The sequence below is a fragment of the Lycorma delicatula genome, chromosome 4, assembly GCF_047948215.1.
Source record: "Lycorma delicatula isolate Av1 chromosome 4, ASM4794821v1, whole genome shotgun sequence".
NCBI lineage: Eukaryota > Metazoa > Arthropoda > Insecta > Hemiptera > Fulgoridae > Lycorma > Lycorma delicatula.
Genome location: NC_134458.1, coordinates 47,120,010 through 47,137,500, shown reverse-complemented (window position 1 = coordinate 47,137,500; position 17,491 = coordinate 47,120,010). Strand labels below are relative to the sequence as shown.

The window sequence follows — 17,491 nt, the reverse complement described above, 5'->3', positions numbered from 1 at the left end:
GCCACAATTGAATGTAAAAATAATAATCTCGCACATACATCGATAAACTCAGAAAAATTATAAACGATTTTAAATTTTTAGGTTTAAACAGAAGGTAAAATTCAATTTTATACGATTTCATCTTTTACTTGTGTCATAAAAATCCTTAAATATATTTTACGCTAATTAATTTTCGTAACAAAACTTTTTCATCACGTGTTCCCGTGAGGTCACTAAACATTAAAGGGAAACTTTGAATAAAATTTTATATTTAATTTATTAAAGTTGAAGCCGTCAATGAATTAGTAAAGAGGTTTTTCACAATAAAATATGTTTTCGAATAAGTAAATTATAATTTAAATATCTCCTCTGATAATTCAAAGACAAAGGATTACGGTAATTAAAAAAAAGAATAACATCCTCATCATCTGACATATATATATATATATATATACCCTAATTAGATCCAAGATAAAATAAAAATTTATTTTCAAGCGATTATATATATATATATATATATATATATATATATATATATATATATATAATATATATATATATAGAGAGAGAGAGAGAGAGAGAGAGAAAAGAGAGTTTGACGCGTAAATGAAACGAATATACTGTGAAGGGTGATTTTCAATCATTTGCTGAGTTTGAATGAAAAGTAAATCAGTAAAATAGATTTAAACATGGAAAGTAAAAAGTTTCGTTTCCAGTTTATTGACTTACTGGCATCCCCGTCGGCTTCGCTCGCGCTATACTGTTACTTACGGTTCCCGTCGCGGTCAGGGGATGTTTACCCGGACAGAACTAGACACCCTGCCTCTCTGAGCTCCTCTGTGTTCATTAAACTCATGGTTGTGAGAATAATACTGATAAATAAAAATTAAAGTTTTTCAATTTATAAAAACTATCAGTGTAATGTAATTTCTTCAAAGCAATAGTTTGGTCAGTACAGGACTCGCTAATTGGTTTCTAGATTTCCCGTCGTCGCTTCGCTCGCGAAATACATAATCAGAATTACAAACCACCACAGTGTTATCAGATCTCACAAAAAGATTGATTAAATAGCGGTAGCATAAAACGGTAAAAAGAAATTGTTTTTTTACCCCTTAAAATATAAATATGTAAAAAATCCGAAAACGGGTTTTATTTATTTATTAGAAAATTATTTGCAAGCCCAAATCGAGTAAATATCTACTTTAGTGCAGTCGGAAATGGGAAAAATTTGCAATCACTGTTCGAAATTTTTTTATCTTTCTTCACCCTCTTTCAAGGTCGAATATCAAAAAATCTAAATAATGGTTTTTAGATATTCACATGAAGATTACACACACCAATAATCAAGTTGATATCTTAATTTGTTACAGACAAATTTAAAAAAAAATAGTAAAATTTAATTTTACCCCATTTTAACCCTAGAACTCGGAATTTTTTAAAACCAGATCGGTCGATATCTAAAAACTTTTGGTGTCAATTCAACTGCAAGAGCGACTTGCCATAAGAAAGGGATATGAGAATTTAGCGATTCGCCACCTAGCGGTCCGAATGAGAAGTGCAACATCGTAACGGCAAATTTATTACTTACACCTTTTAATAAGTAGTTTTTCATTTTAATATAACTTATAACCCTTCGGGTTACATAATTAAAGTACTGCTAAAATTTGGTAACAATTAGTTTAGCGGTTCTTGAGATTTTTGTTAACATAGTACAAACAAACGTCTCTTCTTAATATAATGGATATTTAACTATAAATGTATGTCGAGCTTTATTAGTTTGACATTCGGTTACAATATGGAAATCGATTCACATTGATTTCTGTTTCGCCAAGATGCTAAAAAAAAAAATTGTTTAATCGAAAATCATAAACTGCATCAATTAATGTATAATTGCATAGGGACCATTTTGAAAGTTATTCTACAATCATGCAGCAGACGAAATTAAGATTATCTTTAAACGTCAAGAAACTCTCGTTATTACATGATATGTGAAATTATATTGAATTTTTTTAAGGAAATTTTACAATAAAAAATAGATTAGTGATTAAAAACACCCAATTCCGATATACATGTCGGAGAACACAGAGAACTACAAATGGTTCTGTTATTAATCAAATATATCATGTGTCAATCAGAGTTTAGAAATTCGTCTGCGATCATAGGTTTGATAGAAGTCCAAATTGTAATTCTCACCACTGTTTAGTGAAATCATTGTTAAGAGAACGAATTACCATAGGGAAGGAAAGTACAAAATTTAAGAGAAAGAGATGGAATACTGACAAATTAAAGGATACACAAAAGAAGCTGATAAACCAACATATTTTGAAGGGGGAACCGGATGAGTTTGATGAAAGCAAGACGTTCTATTTTAATACACACGTACACATTTAAAACTGTAAGAAATTTTGTTATATTACACTGTTTGATAATAAAAAATTTTATTCTGAACACATTCTGTCAAATCCTAAAACTTTCGAACAAAACAATAAGCCAAAAACTTGAAACTTTTAAAAAACGTTCTTCATGGTGAATTTTTGAAGGGCGGTATTTATAGATACCCGTAAGTTTACAATTTTCCCAGAAGCTTAAATTTACGACATAAAAACGAATAAAAAATTTCCCAACTCATGTTACAATAGTGTTGGCAAAGGTGTTAATAGAGCGATCGGTAGATTATATTGAACTAAACCACCGGGTTGGTCTAGTAGTGAACACGTCTTCCCAAACCAGCTGATTTGGAAGTCGAGAGTTCCAGCGATCAAGTCTTAGTAAATTAGGTTATTTTTACACGGATTTGAATACTAGATTTTGGATACCGGTGTTCTTTGGTGGTTGGGTTTTCAATTAACCACACATCTCAGGAATGGTCGAACTGAGACTGTACAATACTACACTCATACATATCATCCTCATTCATTCTCTGAAGCATTACCTGAATGGTAATTACTGGAGGTTAAACAGGAAAAAGAAAGGATTATATTGAACTGAAACCCGCAGCGCCGCCTTATACATATTTCTAATAAAATGGAATTAGATATAAAAAAAATAAGAAAAGTTAAATTCATTTATTTTGACTTCTTTCGTTGGATTGGAGTAGTCCATCGCTTGTGTCGGTGGATTAAGTTACATATTGGTGAGAGTATTTTTAGAGTTAAGGTAGCAGGAAGGAGCCTAACACATAGTATACCACAATATCTAATGTAGGGACATTGTTATTTACAAATTATAAAAATTTAATTTGAAATCAGAATCAAATTTACATGCCGATGATCTTAAAAACTGTTCGTTTTAGGGTGAAAAACTGACCGTAATCATCTACATCATCACTTAACAAGATGACTAAGCGATCAAAAAGTATAACACTATGAAGTAAACTTTGATAAAACAGCTTAATCTACTCAAGAGCAAGACCTGCTCTATTGTCTGGATTAGTAACAAAACAACCCGGTAATAATATCCTTAAGTCTGTTCAAAGAAATTTAACTTGTTACTTAAGACGGAGAGTAATATGGCTGATCAGATCGGTTTTCAATAAATTAACTATATTTCAAATTCGGAAAAATAGTGTTGATTTAATAAAATTTAAAAATTACTATTTATGGTTTTATTGAGAGAGATATTTCTGCAACTGATCTGAAAACACCAACCAAATTTTTTGCGACATCATAATAAATTCTCTCTCCCATAGATACTGTCATAATTAATAAATGTGAAGGAGATATCGACCTTTTTCTCTAAAAATATGATGAAAGTTAAGAAAAAACATCGAATATTTTACGAGCAGTAGTAAGATTTGTAATCTGTATAGTGTAAGTTTTTTTCTTATTCGTTCTACTTGTATAAATATACTTGTTAATGTCACGTTTTCTTTACGTCTACGAGTTATTTGCATAAGGGAACTTATTCTAAGGTATATGTACTTGTACGTTTAAATGCAATATGTAACGGTTACCAACTATTATGTTACCATCTTTCTATCTACAATGCCAAAGCAGTGTGGGAGAATACTCAAATTCAAGGTTGGTGAGGCGTATGAGAAGACAGCTAAAACAAGATCATTATGCAATAATTTCGGAAAATAATAAGAACAATGATAAAAACTACAAATATTAAACATACACTTAGCTGTACTAAATATACAAATATGTGTACCGACAAAAATTATGGAATTTTCGGGACGAGTCACCTCAAACTAACAACTGAAAACTATATTATTGTGAAATTACTAAACTTAGGTTACACAAAAGTTGTAATTCAATATTTATGGGTTTACATAAAGAAATGAGAACATGACACTTTTATCAACTGTAACGATAGAAATTAAACACGAGTAGTAAACTAAATATTTAAAACAAGAAATAATACAGGTTAAAACCAAAAAGAATAGCAATCTCAAGATTAGATTCCAAGACGACCGCACACCGCCCTGCAGCTGACAAAGACAATAATGTTTGATTGGTTTCTTCGAAGAATGAATCACCTCGAAGGGCTTTTGACCCCGTCGATCACCTGATTACTTTACCCTAGATCAGTAGATCAAAGCTTTTTACTATTAACCATATTTTAAACTTTAGGGGACTACGTATAATGAAGATTATTCACAAGAAAAGTCCAAGACTAGGCACCCGTACACAAAGAACACTTTCAACATATAAGTTTTTTGTAAAACAGGTCCCAGAACTGTAACTCCAGTAGTTTTTAAGATATTCGATGTAAAACACAAAATTCGGTGTCGAAAAACAAGCTTTTTTTAGGTTTATAATAAAATAACTTTGTTAAATGACTAACATGCACGGAAGAATTAGTAATAAAACTTGCAGAGAATTATTTTGCTAGCCGTAATTCGAAAACAAAGCGTTTTCAGACTTATGTTTATATGTATTTTCTTCATTATTTTCACCAGCAGAACATGCCCTGAATGTTTCTCCGTTTCTTCGTGGGACACTCTGCATATACAGTATTTGATATCAATTAGTTTTTTTATTTTTATTATAGAAACATCATGCAATATTATATTCGGATGCGCTATATTCATTAAGTCCAAAATCCTGGAATGCACTATTCGTAACTTGGAGACCGTCAATATTTCATTAAATCCGTTCGTATTATAAACCATTTATTTCTTCGAGAATAAATAAAATACAATAGACAATTAAAACTAAGCAATAAAAGAGATACACGTACATTCTGTAACAGGAAATATTAATGAACTTTAATTTTTACTTTTTGGCACAAAACACGTACACAGCTGAATTTATTTTTAGTTTTATACGGTATGATTATAATTAAAAGCATTTGAAACTAATTTTACTCGTTGTTGAAGTAAATTATAATTACAAATGAACTATATGTTTTATATGTGTATATATATATATATTATATATATTACTTATTTATAAATATAATAGATTCATCTAATTGAAATAGTAACACTCTTAACTGGTTTTCTAAATTAGTATGGTATGTATCGTATCAAGTACGATAATACAACCATAATTAATGTAATTAAAATTTTTATCATATATAATTGAATTTTCCACACTGATATTCACATAATTATATATATATATATATACACGCACAAGAACCCACATTCCACATAAAAACAGAGATTTAAAAAAAAAGTCTAACATCTATATAAACAATTTAGATAAAAAATTCTATAAATTAATTACATTTATCTACGAATAATTTAATAACCAGGAGGTTTCCAACAAATGTTGCACCCTTTAACGTAATAAGTAGATATTTTTACACTTTTTTAGTTACACATTTTTTTATTACGATGCTCCCTAAGAGTAGCATAAAAATTAAACGCACTAAAAGGTAAAAAACAATTTTAGGACGGTATCTCAGAATGGATTTGACAACAAGCTTTGATGGTGATATGTAAGATTATGTGAAAGTCATAGCTTCAAATTAAAAATTTAATGTTTTTGCCAATTTTTTTTCTTACGCATGATGATGATTGTGGCCCTAAGAGTGGAACGCAAAGATTTGTACTCATGAGCACCCCACTCTTTAGGCCATTCATCATCACGCATAAGAAAAAGTTTGGCCAAAACATCAAATTTTTAATTTGAAGTTTTCAAATTATAAATTTGAAAATAATTCAAATTATAAATACGTTTAACTCTGCGTAGCATACAAATGTACTGTTTACAAAGCTGAATCTGTTACTGAAAATTAATGTAAAAGCAGTATTTAATTAAATAAAACAATGGGTGGCCACCAATTGACTTTCACAGTTTAAATTGTTTAAATAAATTTTTCATGCAGAAATATCAGGAATTTAGGATTGTCTAATGATTAAGTTTTCGGTTGATCTCATATCGATAAGAAACTTTTGTCCTTTCGACGAAAATTTTTAAATGCAGTCGGGGGCTCTGAATAGTAATTATCCTATATTAAAGAGCGGGAGTGTCATAGGCTATATATATATATAATTTTAAAAATTTAAAAAAAAGAATTATACGCTCATTAATTATCCTATATTAAACAGCAATGTTTTTTTTTTTTTTTTGGCAGTCGTTTTTTAATTTTTAGTATTTATCATTTCTTGTCCACTAATTCCTCGAGTAAAACCCCTTGTTGTAATCAGTCGTAATAGATGAGACACGGCGATTCAGAATTATAAAATATGCTGTATAATGTTTTTCCAAATTTTTCCCAGAACAGGGAAAAATGTCCCTTGAACACGGAAAAATTTCCCCTTAACACTTAAAAAATGTTTGCAGAAAGCCAAACATTCCTTAAGTTAAATTTTACAAAATAACCTTATATATCCTCTTATGAATTCACACGTATATAATCGAACGTAAACAAATTCTCTATTTTAATAAATTGTTTATCAAATGTACCTCCTAACAGCAGTAGAATATTTATTTATAAAATTAATTTTTCCATTTACTGCTTTGTTTTCTTCTTCTACATTAAGTACTTCCCACAGATCTCCTTTTCATCAGATATTTATTAAGTGCAACAATTGAATTATAAACATAATATAAACAATTTTAAATATAAAAGTTATGTTTACCATCTCCGTCACCGATATAAGAATGAACTATTCTGCTATTATTACAATCTATAGGTAAACAATGAAACTATTATTTTTGGTAATATAATTTAAATAACATATATTATTTTCCTAATTCAGTAATCAACCTAAATTTAATTTTTTAATAATTATAATCTTCGGTGCTGTTTTTTATTTTGTGTATTCCGACGAAGTTAAGTTAATATTTATTTATTTCTAACATTTTTACGAAATGTTTAATACGTAAAATCGGTGTTATTATTAATAATGAGATCAGCGTAATTAGACTACTGTTTATGTTTATATGCTTGTAAAAATATTCGTGCAAGTTGTATAAGATTTCTATTAACACAGACTGTAACAGAATATTTCACTTAATATTAATTACCGATTTTCTAAAACATACCTCTCCATTATTTTATTATTTTTAATTGCGTTTGTAATTAAATTCCACGTAAAAATTCCTGATGAAACGGATATATCTAGAAAAGTATTAAACGTGCAAGAAAAAACAAAGCAGTAATTAGAGAAAATTGATAAAGATTACGTGATGTATAATGTAAACTGTCCAATACAACTGTTTAAAATTAAAATTGTAGTAATTTCTTGTTTACTTTTTCTACACACATTTAAAATATAAACACCAGATCGTTATTAAGGAACATAAATATATCAGATGTTCGAGTATGTTTAATTATAGTAATATATATTGGACACGTTAAAATTCAATACGATTTCTCGGTTTCATGAATGCAATACGCGGCATGGATATAAATTATCATATCCTAAACACAGAGGTTTACAGCGTTCGAAAATACATTACGCCGGTTAGCGTGTATGTAATAAATTTCCGCTCACCCTGAAGGGTACACCTTTAATTAAAATCTTCAAAAAAACTGGGAACTGACTAGGGAAGGTGTTATTATTCTGCCAATGAGTTTCTTCGGGGGTAGTTACAAGAAATTAAAACTTATCACGTAATACTGGGAATGGATAAATATTATTTTGGATAATTTTGAATTTAATTTAATTCTCTATTAATTTTCTTGTCAAAAGATTTTTACGCTATCATAAAATACTTAAAAGTGTTGTCATACTTCCAACAAAAAATAATTTTCACTATCATTTAATAAAATACGTGTTTGCAACTATAATTTTTTTGTGTTGATTTTTACTATATGTTATTTTATGTTTCGCGTTATCTGTTTGACTTGTTATATATAAAGAAAGCTTTACTCTAAATATATAATTCCATACGATGAAATACAGAATAGATAAATAAAGTTATCGTGCGAAAATGAGCTTATAAATCCAATATTTCACATATTACAAATAGAAAAGATTCAAGTAAATCACTAGGTGACGTGTCACCTTTCCAATAAAGAATATCGTCTTACCGCACGTAATACTATAATGTTAAACAGACATTAATTAGGAGATTAACAAGATATCATTCTTCACCGTTTAACTGTCTAGATGCTCGGTTGCCATAGAAAACATAAATTCGTAATTAAGAACTTAGAACTGAAAATTCTACGCACCGTAGAACAAAACTGCGATTTTACGTCGCATAACTGGGGCGATGTTCGCAAAATTTACGAGTTCTCAGAGAACGGTTAGTGAAGCAAAGAGTGCATTATGAAATCTGATTGTTAAGCAGCTTTCTTTTCAACCCTTCTACGTGAAATTAAATCTGGAACGTAACTACGAATGAAGAACTTTGCGGGATAGTACCTTTAATGCAAGTATAGGCTATTGTATATCAGATTTTTCTAAGATTTTATTTAAAAAATTGAACGTAAAATAACTATTCCTGGATCACTTTTATTTCTGCCCTTGGTGTGATGTAACCGCATTATATCCCGTATCAGAAGACTACGTAGCAGATGTATACAGACTAGAAGTAGTCCAGTGAACTACCGCTACCCACCGGGTTGGTCTAGTGGTGAACGCGTATTCCCAAATCAGCTGATTTGGAAGTTGAGAGTTCCAGCGTTCAAGTCCTAGTAAAGCCAGCTATTTTTACACAGACTTTAATACTATTTCGTGGATACCGGTGTTCTTTGGTGGTTGGGTTTCAATTAGCCACACATCTCAGGTATGGTCGAACTGAGAATGTACAAGACTACACTTCATTCACACTCATACATATCATCCTCATTTATCCTCTGAAGTATTATCTAAACGATAGTTACCGGAGGCTAAACAGGAAAAAGAAAGAAAGAAAAGAAAGTGAACTAGCGCTAACACACATGAGGATTTTTGCCGATGAGAAGTAAAGCGTTATTATGACATGTTGCACACAATCGCCTGGTACGCAGTGTAGTAATAAACTACAAAAGTTTTTAATAGAAATTACCTTTAATTAAACTTATTTTTACACCGTCACAACAGGCAGTTAAGTTATGACATACTAACTTCTTCAGACGTGATGAATATTAGATCGTGGATATCGGTGTTCTTTGGTAGTTGGATTTCAATTAACCACATATCTCAGGAATGGTCGAACTGAGACTCTACAAGACTACACTTGTAGTCTTGTAGATAATTTACACTCATACAAATTATCCTCTGAAGTAATACCTGAACGGTAATTCCCGGAGGCTAAACAGGGGACAAACTTAAGACGTGCTGGTTAAGATCGTCTTTCTTTCTTTCTTTCTTTTTCCTGTTTAGCCTCCGGTAACTACCGTTCAGATAATACTTCAGAAGATGAATGAGGATGATATGTAGTATGAGTCTAAATGAAGTGTAGTCTTATACATTCTCAGTTCGACCATTCCTGAGATGTGTGGTTAATTGAAACCCAACTACCAAAGAACACCGGTATCCACGATCCAGTATTCAAATCCGTGTAAAAATAACTGGCTTTACTAGGACTTGAACGCTGGAACTCTCGACTTCCAAATCAGCTGATTTGGGAAGACGCGTTTTCACCACTAGACCAACCCGGTGGGTTGGTTATGATCGTCTACATCACACAGCCATCACTTGTCTTTTTAGATCGTCTGTAAGGACGCAGCGACCGGTTCACGTGGAAGTGTAACAGTTGTACACTAAATTGATAGCTAATCTTTCCATTTGGTCTTACATAGTCTCTACAATTATGTTGCATTATTTTACATGCATTTTATATATATATATATATATTAATTTTAATGTTTTAAATTTTATAAATGTGTTTTTTTAATATCAACTGATGACTACTCATTTGTCGAAATCCATAAATAACTCTATTCCCTTACTAAATGGGATGATAACGATCCCCCTCTTCGTGCATAACAGCCTTGGCTGCATATATGGGTGTTTCATACACTGTAAATTGTCTACTTAATATCTATGCAACTAAATACTATATGAAATATTCTATCGGTGAAAAATTAAAAAAAGTTCTTAAAATAATTGACGTTCCAAAAATGACATAAATAATATGAAGTAACATAAATAAACATTTTTTTAAATCTATGACAGCAAAAAAAAATATACATACATACAAAAAACGAAAAAAATGAACAATTAAGTTATATTTGAAGCCAAGATTTTGGTCAGCGAGAAGCCACTAAAGCTAACTCAAAGCTAATTTTAAAACATCTTCTTTCTTAATTAATTTTAACATGCAATAAACCTTAATAATAAATTAACCTTAATAAAAAATTATCAGGCCACTTTCAAATTGTTAATAAATAACAAAAGGTCCCCCGATTTTTACTACAATTTTCACGTGAGCTGATTTTAAAGTAACGTGGAAAAAATCTTCTTTAGTACAGGTATTTTCGGGGATCTTACTTTTGAGATTAGGAAGTTAAAAAAAATAAATAAATAAATTACCGTTCCCTATACAACTAGCAAAATATCTGAAACGTTATCATCCTTGTAGTAATAAGAAAATAATAAAAGCAGGACAAAATTTTAGAGCGTTCAAAGGTTTTATTAACGACTAAGAGTAATAAGTTGAAAAGTACGTTTCATTTCATAACAGCCGCGGCAAGAGAGGAAGATACAGTCGGGTTCAAAGCGTTCATACTCACTGCTAATAAGTTATGTGCATTACGGGAAAGAAAATACAGTTTTTTTCTTCAAACACTACATAAATTTCCGAATTTCGGCATAACAGAGCTAAATCTTAGCTAACATACTAAAAAAAATGTATAAGAATACCTAGTTTTTTTTTTATTGAATAAACTGTTCGAGTTATGTGTGGTTGTCAAAGTCGACCCAAACTGAACAAATTTAGTAAATATATTTTTTACTACAAATATTGCATATTAATTAGTGAGATATAAAGGAAAAGCTTTAAAACGAGTCGTCGATCCAATATTTGTGATCTCTCACCAGTGACATACATGACTTCAAAGACGAGCTCATTTACAAATTCAAGGTCAAATTACAGGCAATATACAGCAGCTTATACTAAATGCATATTTTTGTTAAAATACATATATTGGTGGAAGATAGGTAAAAATAATGTAGAAGATGTTGGTACGACTGGAGTTGGAATAGGAAGGATTGCTTACTGCTTGTACAATTGAGTATTGCTAGTCTGAGTTGAGCCCTGGCTTTTGAACACGGTTGCGTAAACGTGTGTAGTTTTTTAAAATGCGGTTAACTGTTAAAGAACGTGTATTCGTGATGAAAACTTCGTTGTGTGTCGGCGAAAGTTCAGGGAGAAGTTTGAAAAAAAGCACCGGTGAAAAGTGTTATTCGGAAGGTAGTTAAAAAGTTTGTGATACAGGTTCAGTGTTAGACCAGAAACGTGCCCGACACAGGTCGTACAGGACATTAAAGCGGCAGTTACAAGATATCCTTATATATTGTGATGAAGCTAATCTTCGGGGAGATTAAGCTCGGAAAGAACTTTTTACTAGTTTCAGCCCACATTGCAGTGAGAAAAATGCTGAAATGTTATCCGTATCGAATGCAGGCTTTATATCAGCTAACTACGAGGCATGTTTTTAAAGTAAGTGCCGTTTTGAAATTCCACCGCTACGCTGCGGTCAGCATTCCACACACGCGCACTGTGTACCCGCATCTGTTGGCCAGCCACAGACGCCAATACGAAAATATTCGACTGTGTTTACGTTTGTTTGTGAGTATTTAAAATGCCTCCGCTGATCAAGAATCTCGCCGACTGTGAAATATGTGGTGTGAATAGTTTTTTTTTGTGCTAAAGGTGTGAGAGCCTGAAATTCATTGTCAGATCAGTGACGTGTATGGAGAAAACATTATGAGCGAAAATGGGTTAGAGCTTTTAAAGATGGCCTTCAGAATGTTCATGATGAGGAACGGAACGGACAACCTTCTGTCATTACTAAAGATCTGGTGCAGAAAGTTGACGAAAAAGTGAGAGAGAACAGACGCTTTACGATTTCTTCGGTATCTGAAGGGTTTTCTCAAGTTTCCTGAAATTTTGTCTATGAAATTGTGACTGAACACTTAAATTATCGAGCATTGTGCTCACACTTGGTACCGATGTCAAAGTGACCGTGTTGCAGTGGTAATTAAGTCAGACAACAGCCTTCTATGACGACAGTGTTCAAAAGCTGCTGCACGAAACAAAAGCCTTAATATTGGTGGCAATTATGTAGAAAAGTAGATTAAAGTACAGGCTTTCAGGTAAAAATAAAATCGTTAATAATAGTGTACTTGTTTTTTTTTTCATTTCAAAACTGTACTTACTTTAAAAACATGCCTCGTAATGCTAATTAAACTAAAAAATATTTCACTACTGTCAACGGTTTAAGAACTTCATAATAGATAACACTGGTATTTTAGATCAAGTGTTTTTCACAGATGAAGCGTGAGATCACCTTTTTGGGTATGTTAATAGTGAAAACTACCGGACCTGGGGTATCGAAAACCGCAATTTTCTTTGAATCTCCCTTACCTCCACAAAAAATAGGCGTATGCATACGATTTCAAGGCGACGAATAATAGGATCCTATTTAAAAAAAAAAACTGGATGTTGCCGTCTACCAAGAAATTATCCAACAGTTCATACTGCAAGAGGATGAGCGTTGACTGCTGGTTGCAACAGAACAGCACCACTTGCCATACAGCTCGCTCTACTATGTCTGCTACGGAGATGCTACAGGAGTTGTTCAATGGAAGAATTATTTTTAAAGAATAGTAGCCACCAAGATTCTCTGATTTGACTAGTTCAGACTTCTTTCTGTGGGATTACTTAAAAAAAATTGTCTATATTAGCAATCCAAACATCCTGCAGGAATTAGAGAAAAACATTACCAATGCCATCCAGGAAATAGACAAGGTACAACCAACAAGAGTAGCCAGGAACATGTTCAAACGTGTTGACACCTGCATAGAACTGGATGGACATAGTTTTCAACTCCTTTCAATTATTATGTAAGTGTTTCCCAATAAACTATTACTTATAGACTAAACTAAGTGATGGGCCTCTTCCAAGCTGAACAATCTGTATTATGTATTGTACTTTCCTGCAACTGAAGGACAGACTTATGATGCTAAGCATGATCTAATGTAATAATGAGAGTAAACAAATACAAGCTAGTACTCAAGTAAATACGAGTAATTATTAATCATATTAGAAGATTCGGTTTAAAGACGAAATTAAAAAAGGATAACTGGTCGAGTCATAATTATATTAACAATATTACTCATACATTCAAACATCATTTCATTATTTTATACTTTATATCTAAAACTGTAGAACGTGTTCTGTCATTTAAAAGAAGTCGAACCAATAGGTAAGTCTTCTTACAAAGAGTGTAAATTTAATAACTATTCTACCAAATTCACATAAAAAAGGGTCCCAAAATCATAAAACAAAAGTTTAATATATATTAAGTTGATATAAAAGTTATTTACCTCGTTTATCAAGAGCAAGTAAACCAGTGTGAAGAAGTTATGAGGGTTATTTTAATCACGCCATTTGACAACATTACACAAGTAAATACCAACTAGCAGGTTCACTACTTGACACCTGAAACAAAATTGAAATAAGTTAAATAACATTAGAATAATTTAGTTGCATTTTAATAATTATCACTAATAGAAAAAAAATTTGTGTCATATTTCGATAAAAGAACATCGAATTAAATGCAATGCAATATCTTATATTTAAAAAAAAAGCCGGTGTTTTTATTTATGAATACATTGTCCGAGTTAAGCGACAACACGTAACTCGGTCATATCGAAATTTTCCATCTAATTTATGTGTTTTTCTTACCATAAAATGAATTCAAATAAAACTTTATAGTAAACTTCCTTAAAACAAGTTCGTCACGAAAATCGGTAAAGATATTCGAGTTTTTAGCACGGCAGCTGACCCTACCCTATTTCAAAGATTTATGTTAATTTATTTTTTTACTACCTCAGTTATGCTTTAAATATATTATAGATGAATGATTCGTAAAAAAATTCCCTACCTATTTAGCATGGAATCGAATACGTTATCTTCTCCGTCATCTGGCACCACTGAATTAAATCATGCACTTAAAACTAACACTTTCATGAAAACTACAGCTCCACTTAAATATACATCAAATATTAAGCTATTATTTTACGTTTTTGTCTGTATTATTGGTGTTATAATTTTAAAAATAAAGTTTATTATACAATATAATTTGTTTTGCAATGAATTTTTAATAAAATAAAATGTATTGTATAATAAAAATTATTCTTACAATTATAACCGTAATAAAGACAAAAAATTAAAAATAATTAGCTTAATATTTAAAATAAAGAAGTTGTAAAAAACATTTTAGAAAAAGCTTTGGCAATTATATACTTTCAATAAAACTGAATGTGCTGCGATCTAGCGTATTTGATTTATAGTTAAATGAAGCTGTAGTTTTAATGAGAGCATTAGTTTAAGTGCATGATTTAGATTTAATTCAATGGCGACAGATAACAGAGATCTCGAATCCGAAACCGGCTCATTTATAAGCCGATAATATGAAAACTAACAAAATATAGGTTGATTGTTTTTCATTTATTGTAACCTAACAGTTCATTCGATAAAAATAAAAATAATACCTCAGTATTAAGCATTTTTAAGTATTTCAATATTAACAAACGAATGATATGGAAACCGTAGGTTTCTGTCCTGATCAAAGGAATAAAAGCTCTACGATAGAAATTCCACGGTGCCATCTTATCGTATGAGGAATAAATCGAGGTCGTTCTACTGCAATGAAGTGAAACGCTGACAACACATCGTTAACTAGCTCGAACGACGAATTGGACTCGTGAATGTAATGTAACTATTAATCTACGATCAACGTGTTTTGACGATCTATTAACTCATCAAGAGTGTATTAAGTTTGTAGGTTAAAATACCGTGCGGTAACTGTACTTAAAACAATTTAAGAATTTAGTAATCACCGAGCATTTATCTCGAGTAATATTTTCATATTTTAATAATTATTAGGTCCATTTAAAAAAAAGAAGTTTACCGTTATAATTCTCTGAAAATAAATAACTTCGAAGAAAATTCAGTTAAGAATAAAAATGTAACGTTTACTGGAAGGTTAAACTGGAAGTTACATTTATACACCGGTGAGGTTTGTTCAAATATCATATTTGAGAAAAGTTCACCAATTTAAAAAAGAAAATGACAATAAATCAATTTTTATTTTCCGGCGAATATAGCTGTATTAAAGAGGTAAGTACGGTGTCAAAACTGGGGAATCGGATTTTTTGCAAATCTTTGTGTTTTCGGGTCCTACTAGTTCATCTAGACAAAAAAACATACGTGTGACACACTGCTTCTAGCCTTATATCTCAGGACTGACCGAACCGATTTTCTTCAAATTCAACTAAAACATTTCTATTTACGAGCACTGACCATATTAATTTTTATTTTCAAAATCCGTTAAGAAGGTGGGGGATATCACGAAAAAACAATTTAGATTGTTTCAGACATTTTAGAGAAAACTTTATTAAAGCAAATTTGTTACCTTCAATGCATTTTTTTTTTTTTTTTTTTTTTTTTAAATAAACGCCCACCTTTTAAAACTGAAATATATGTTTTTTTTTGTTCTTTTGCTTTAATATTTTTTATTTGGATGAACGCTGTACATTTCAGAACAATAAACTGAAATACATTTGACACAATTTGACAATGGAAGGTGAAATACATTTGACACAATTTGACAATGGAAGGTGATTAAGTTACATATTGGTACTGAGAAAAAAAATGTTACATGCGGGTTTAAAAACACATTTTTTTTTAATAACCAAAATGGTACTCGTATACGATCGTTATCGACTTAGTATCAATCAGAAATGAATAATGCTATTTTAACAGATCGCTTTAAAAACAATTTCTTATTTTAACAAAGAGGTCGACATTATGGGAATTTCTGTTTATCATTCCATTCAAAATAAACAAATCTTCGAGGGAAAATTACAAAATTAAATTGGCTGAAACTTAATGGTATTTCATTTTTTCGTAAACGAGACAAATGTTGAACCGATAGTGAAAAGTTTATAATACACAAGACCAGATTTAACAGATTGAATATAATGACACAAGAAGTGGCATATTTTTACTCCGTACAACGATCAATATGATGCCACTGAACTGAATTGATCTCAAAAGAAACAGAAAAATTGATAAGAAAATAACTCACTTAAAATGTTTAAATTAGAGATGCTCTTTGTTTAACACTTTCATCCTCAAATCGTATATAGTAAAATGTACGTGGTACACTCCAAAATATTAATCGGGGAACAATTGTTATAAACGTACATTTATAATTGATTACGAGATTAAAATTATTAATTCTGCAGAAGTTGCGGTATCATCCCAACCCCATAGGGGAAGACACCCGCCTAGTGACGTTCCGGTCGCCAGAACCCCCCCACCCCCTCCCTACCCTTCCTTGCCATGTTGGGCTTTAACGGGAGTCGTCTATCGCCCTCTGACTTTTTGCATCTCATAGTAATAAGCCTGGCCTCGTTGGAATGCCACCGATGTAAATGCCTCGGTAGACATTTGCACTGGTGATTTAATAATTCAGCTTTTGCCTTCGCTGTAGACCTCGTCCGGAAATCTTGAATGTCCTACATTGCATCCCTCTGAACTAGCTATCCGAGCTCGCGGAAGCGCGAACCCCGCGCATAGTTCTATTTAGTTGAGCCAATTTCGTGAATGTATCGTAATTCGAGGCGAATTAAACACAACATACCACCAAAGATGTTGATCGCAACAATGGAATTTAATTCTAGTTCCCTTAGTGAACTCAAGTTTAGTTCAAACCACAGACTTAAGTTAGCGGTACCAGTGATGAAACAGAAAATACTGATATTAATGGTGAAAACAAAAAAAAAACCGATTTGAACGTACAAAAATGAAAGCAATAAAAATAGATTATTTTTTTTACTTTATCTAATTTGCTTGTTTTATTATTATTATTATTTTAATTCAATCTATTTATAGATAGATGTAACAAATAAAATATCTAATATCAGTACAATAGGTGTGTGTATAAT

General features: G+C 31.3%; 1 protein-coding gene across 1 annotated transcript in view; it reads right to left on the bottom strand.

Moving 5' to 3' along the window:
- tou (bromodomain adjacent to zinc finger domain 2B toutatis) overlaps window positions 1–17,491 on the bottom strand; it is a 539,960-nt gene that overhangs the window by 223,375 nt on the left and 299,094 nt on the right. Inside the window, exon 3 of the mRNA XM_075362856.1 lies at window positions 13,862–13,976. The gene's annotated coding sequence lies outside the window, so the exon portion shown is untranslated. The remainder of the gene's footprint in view (window positions 1–13,861; window positions 13,977–17,491) is intronic.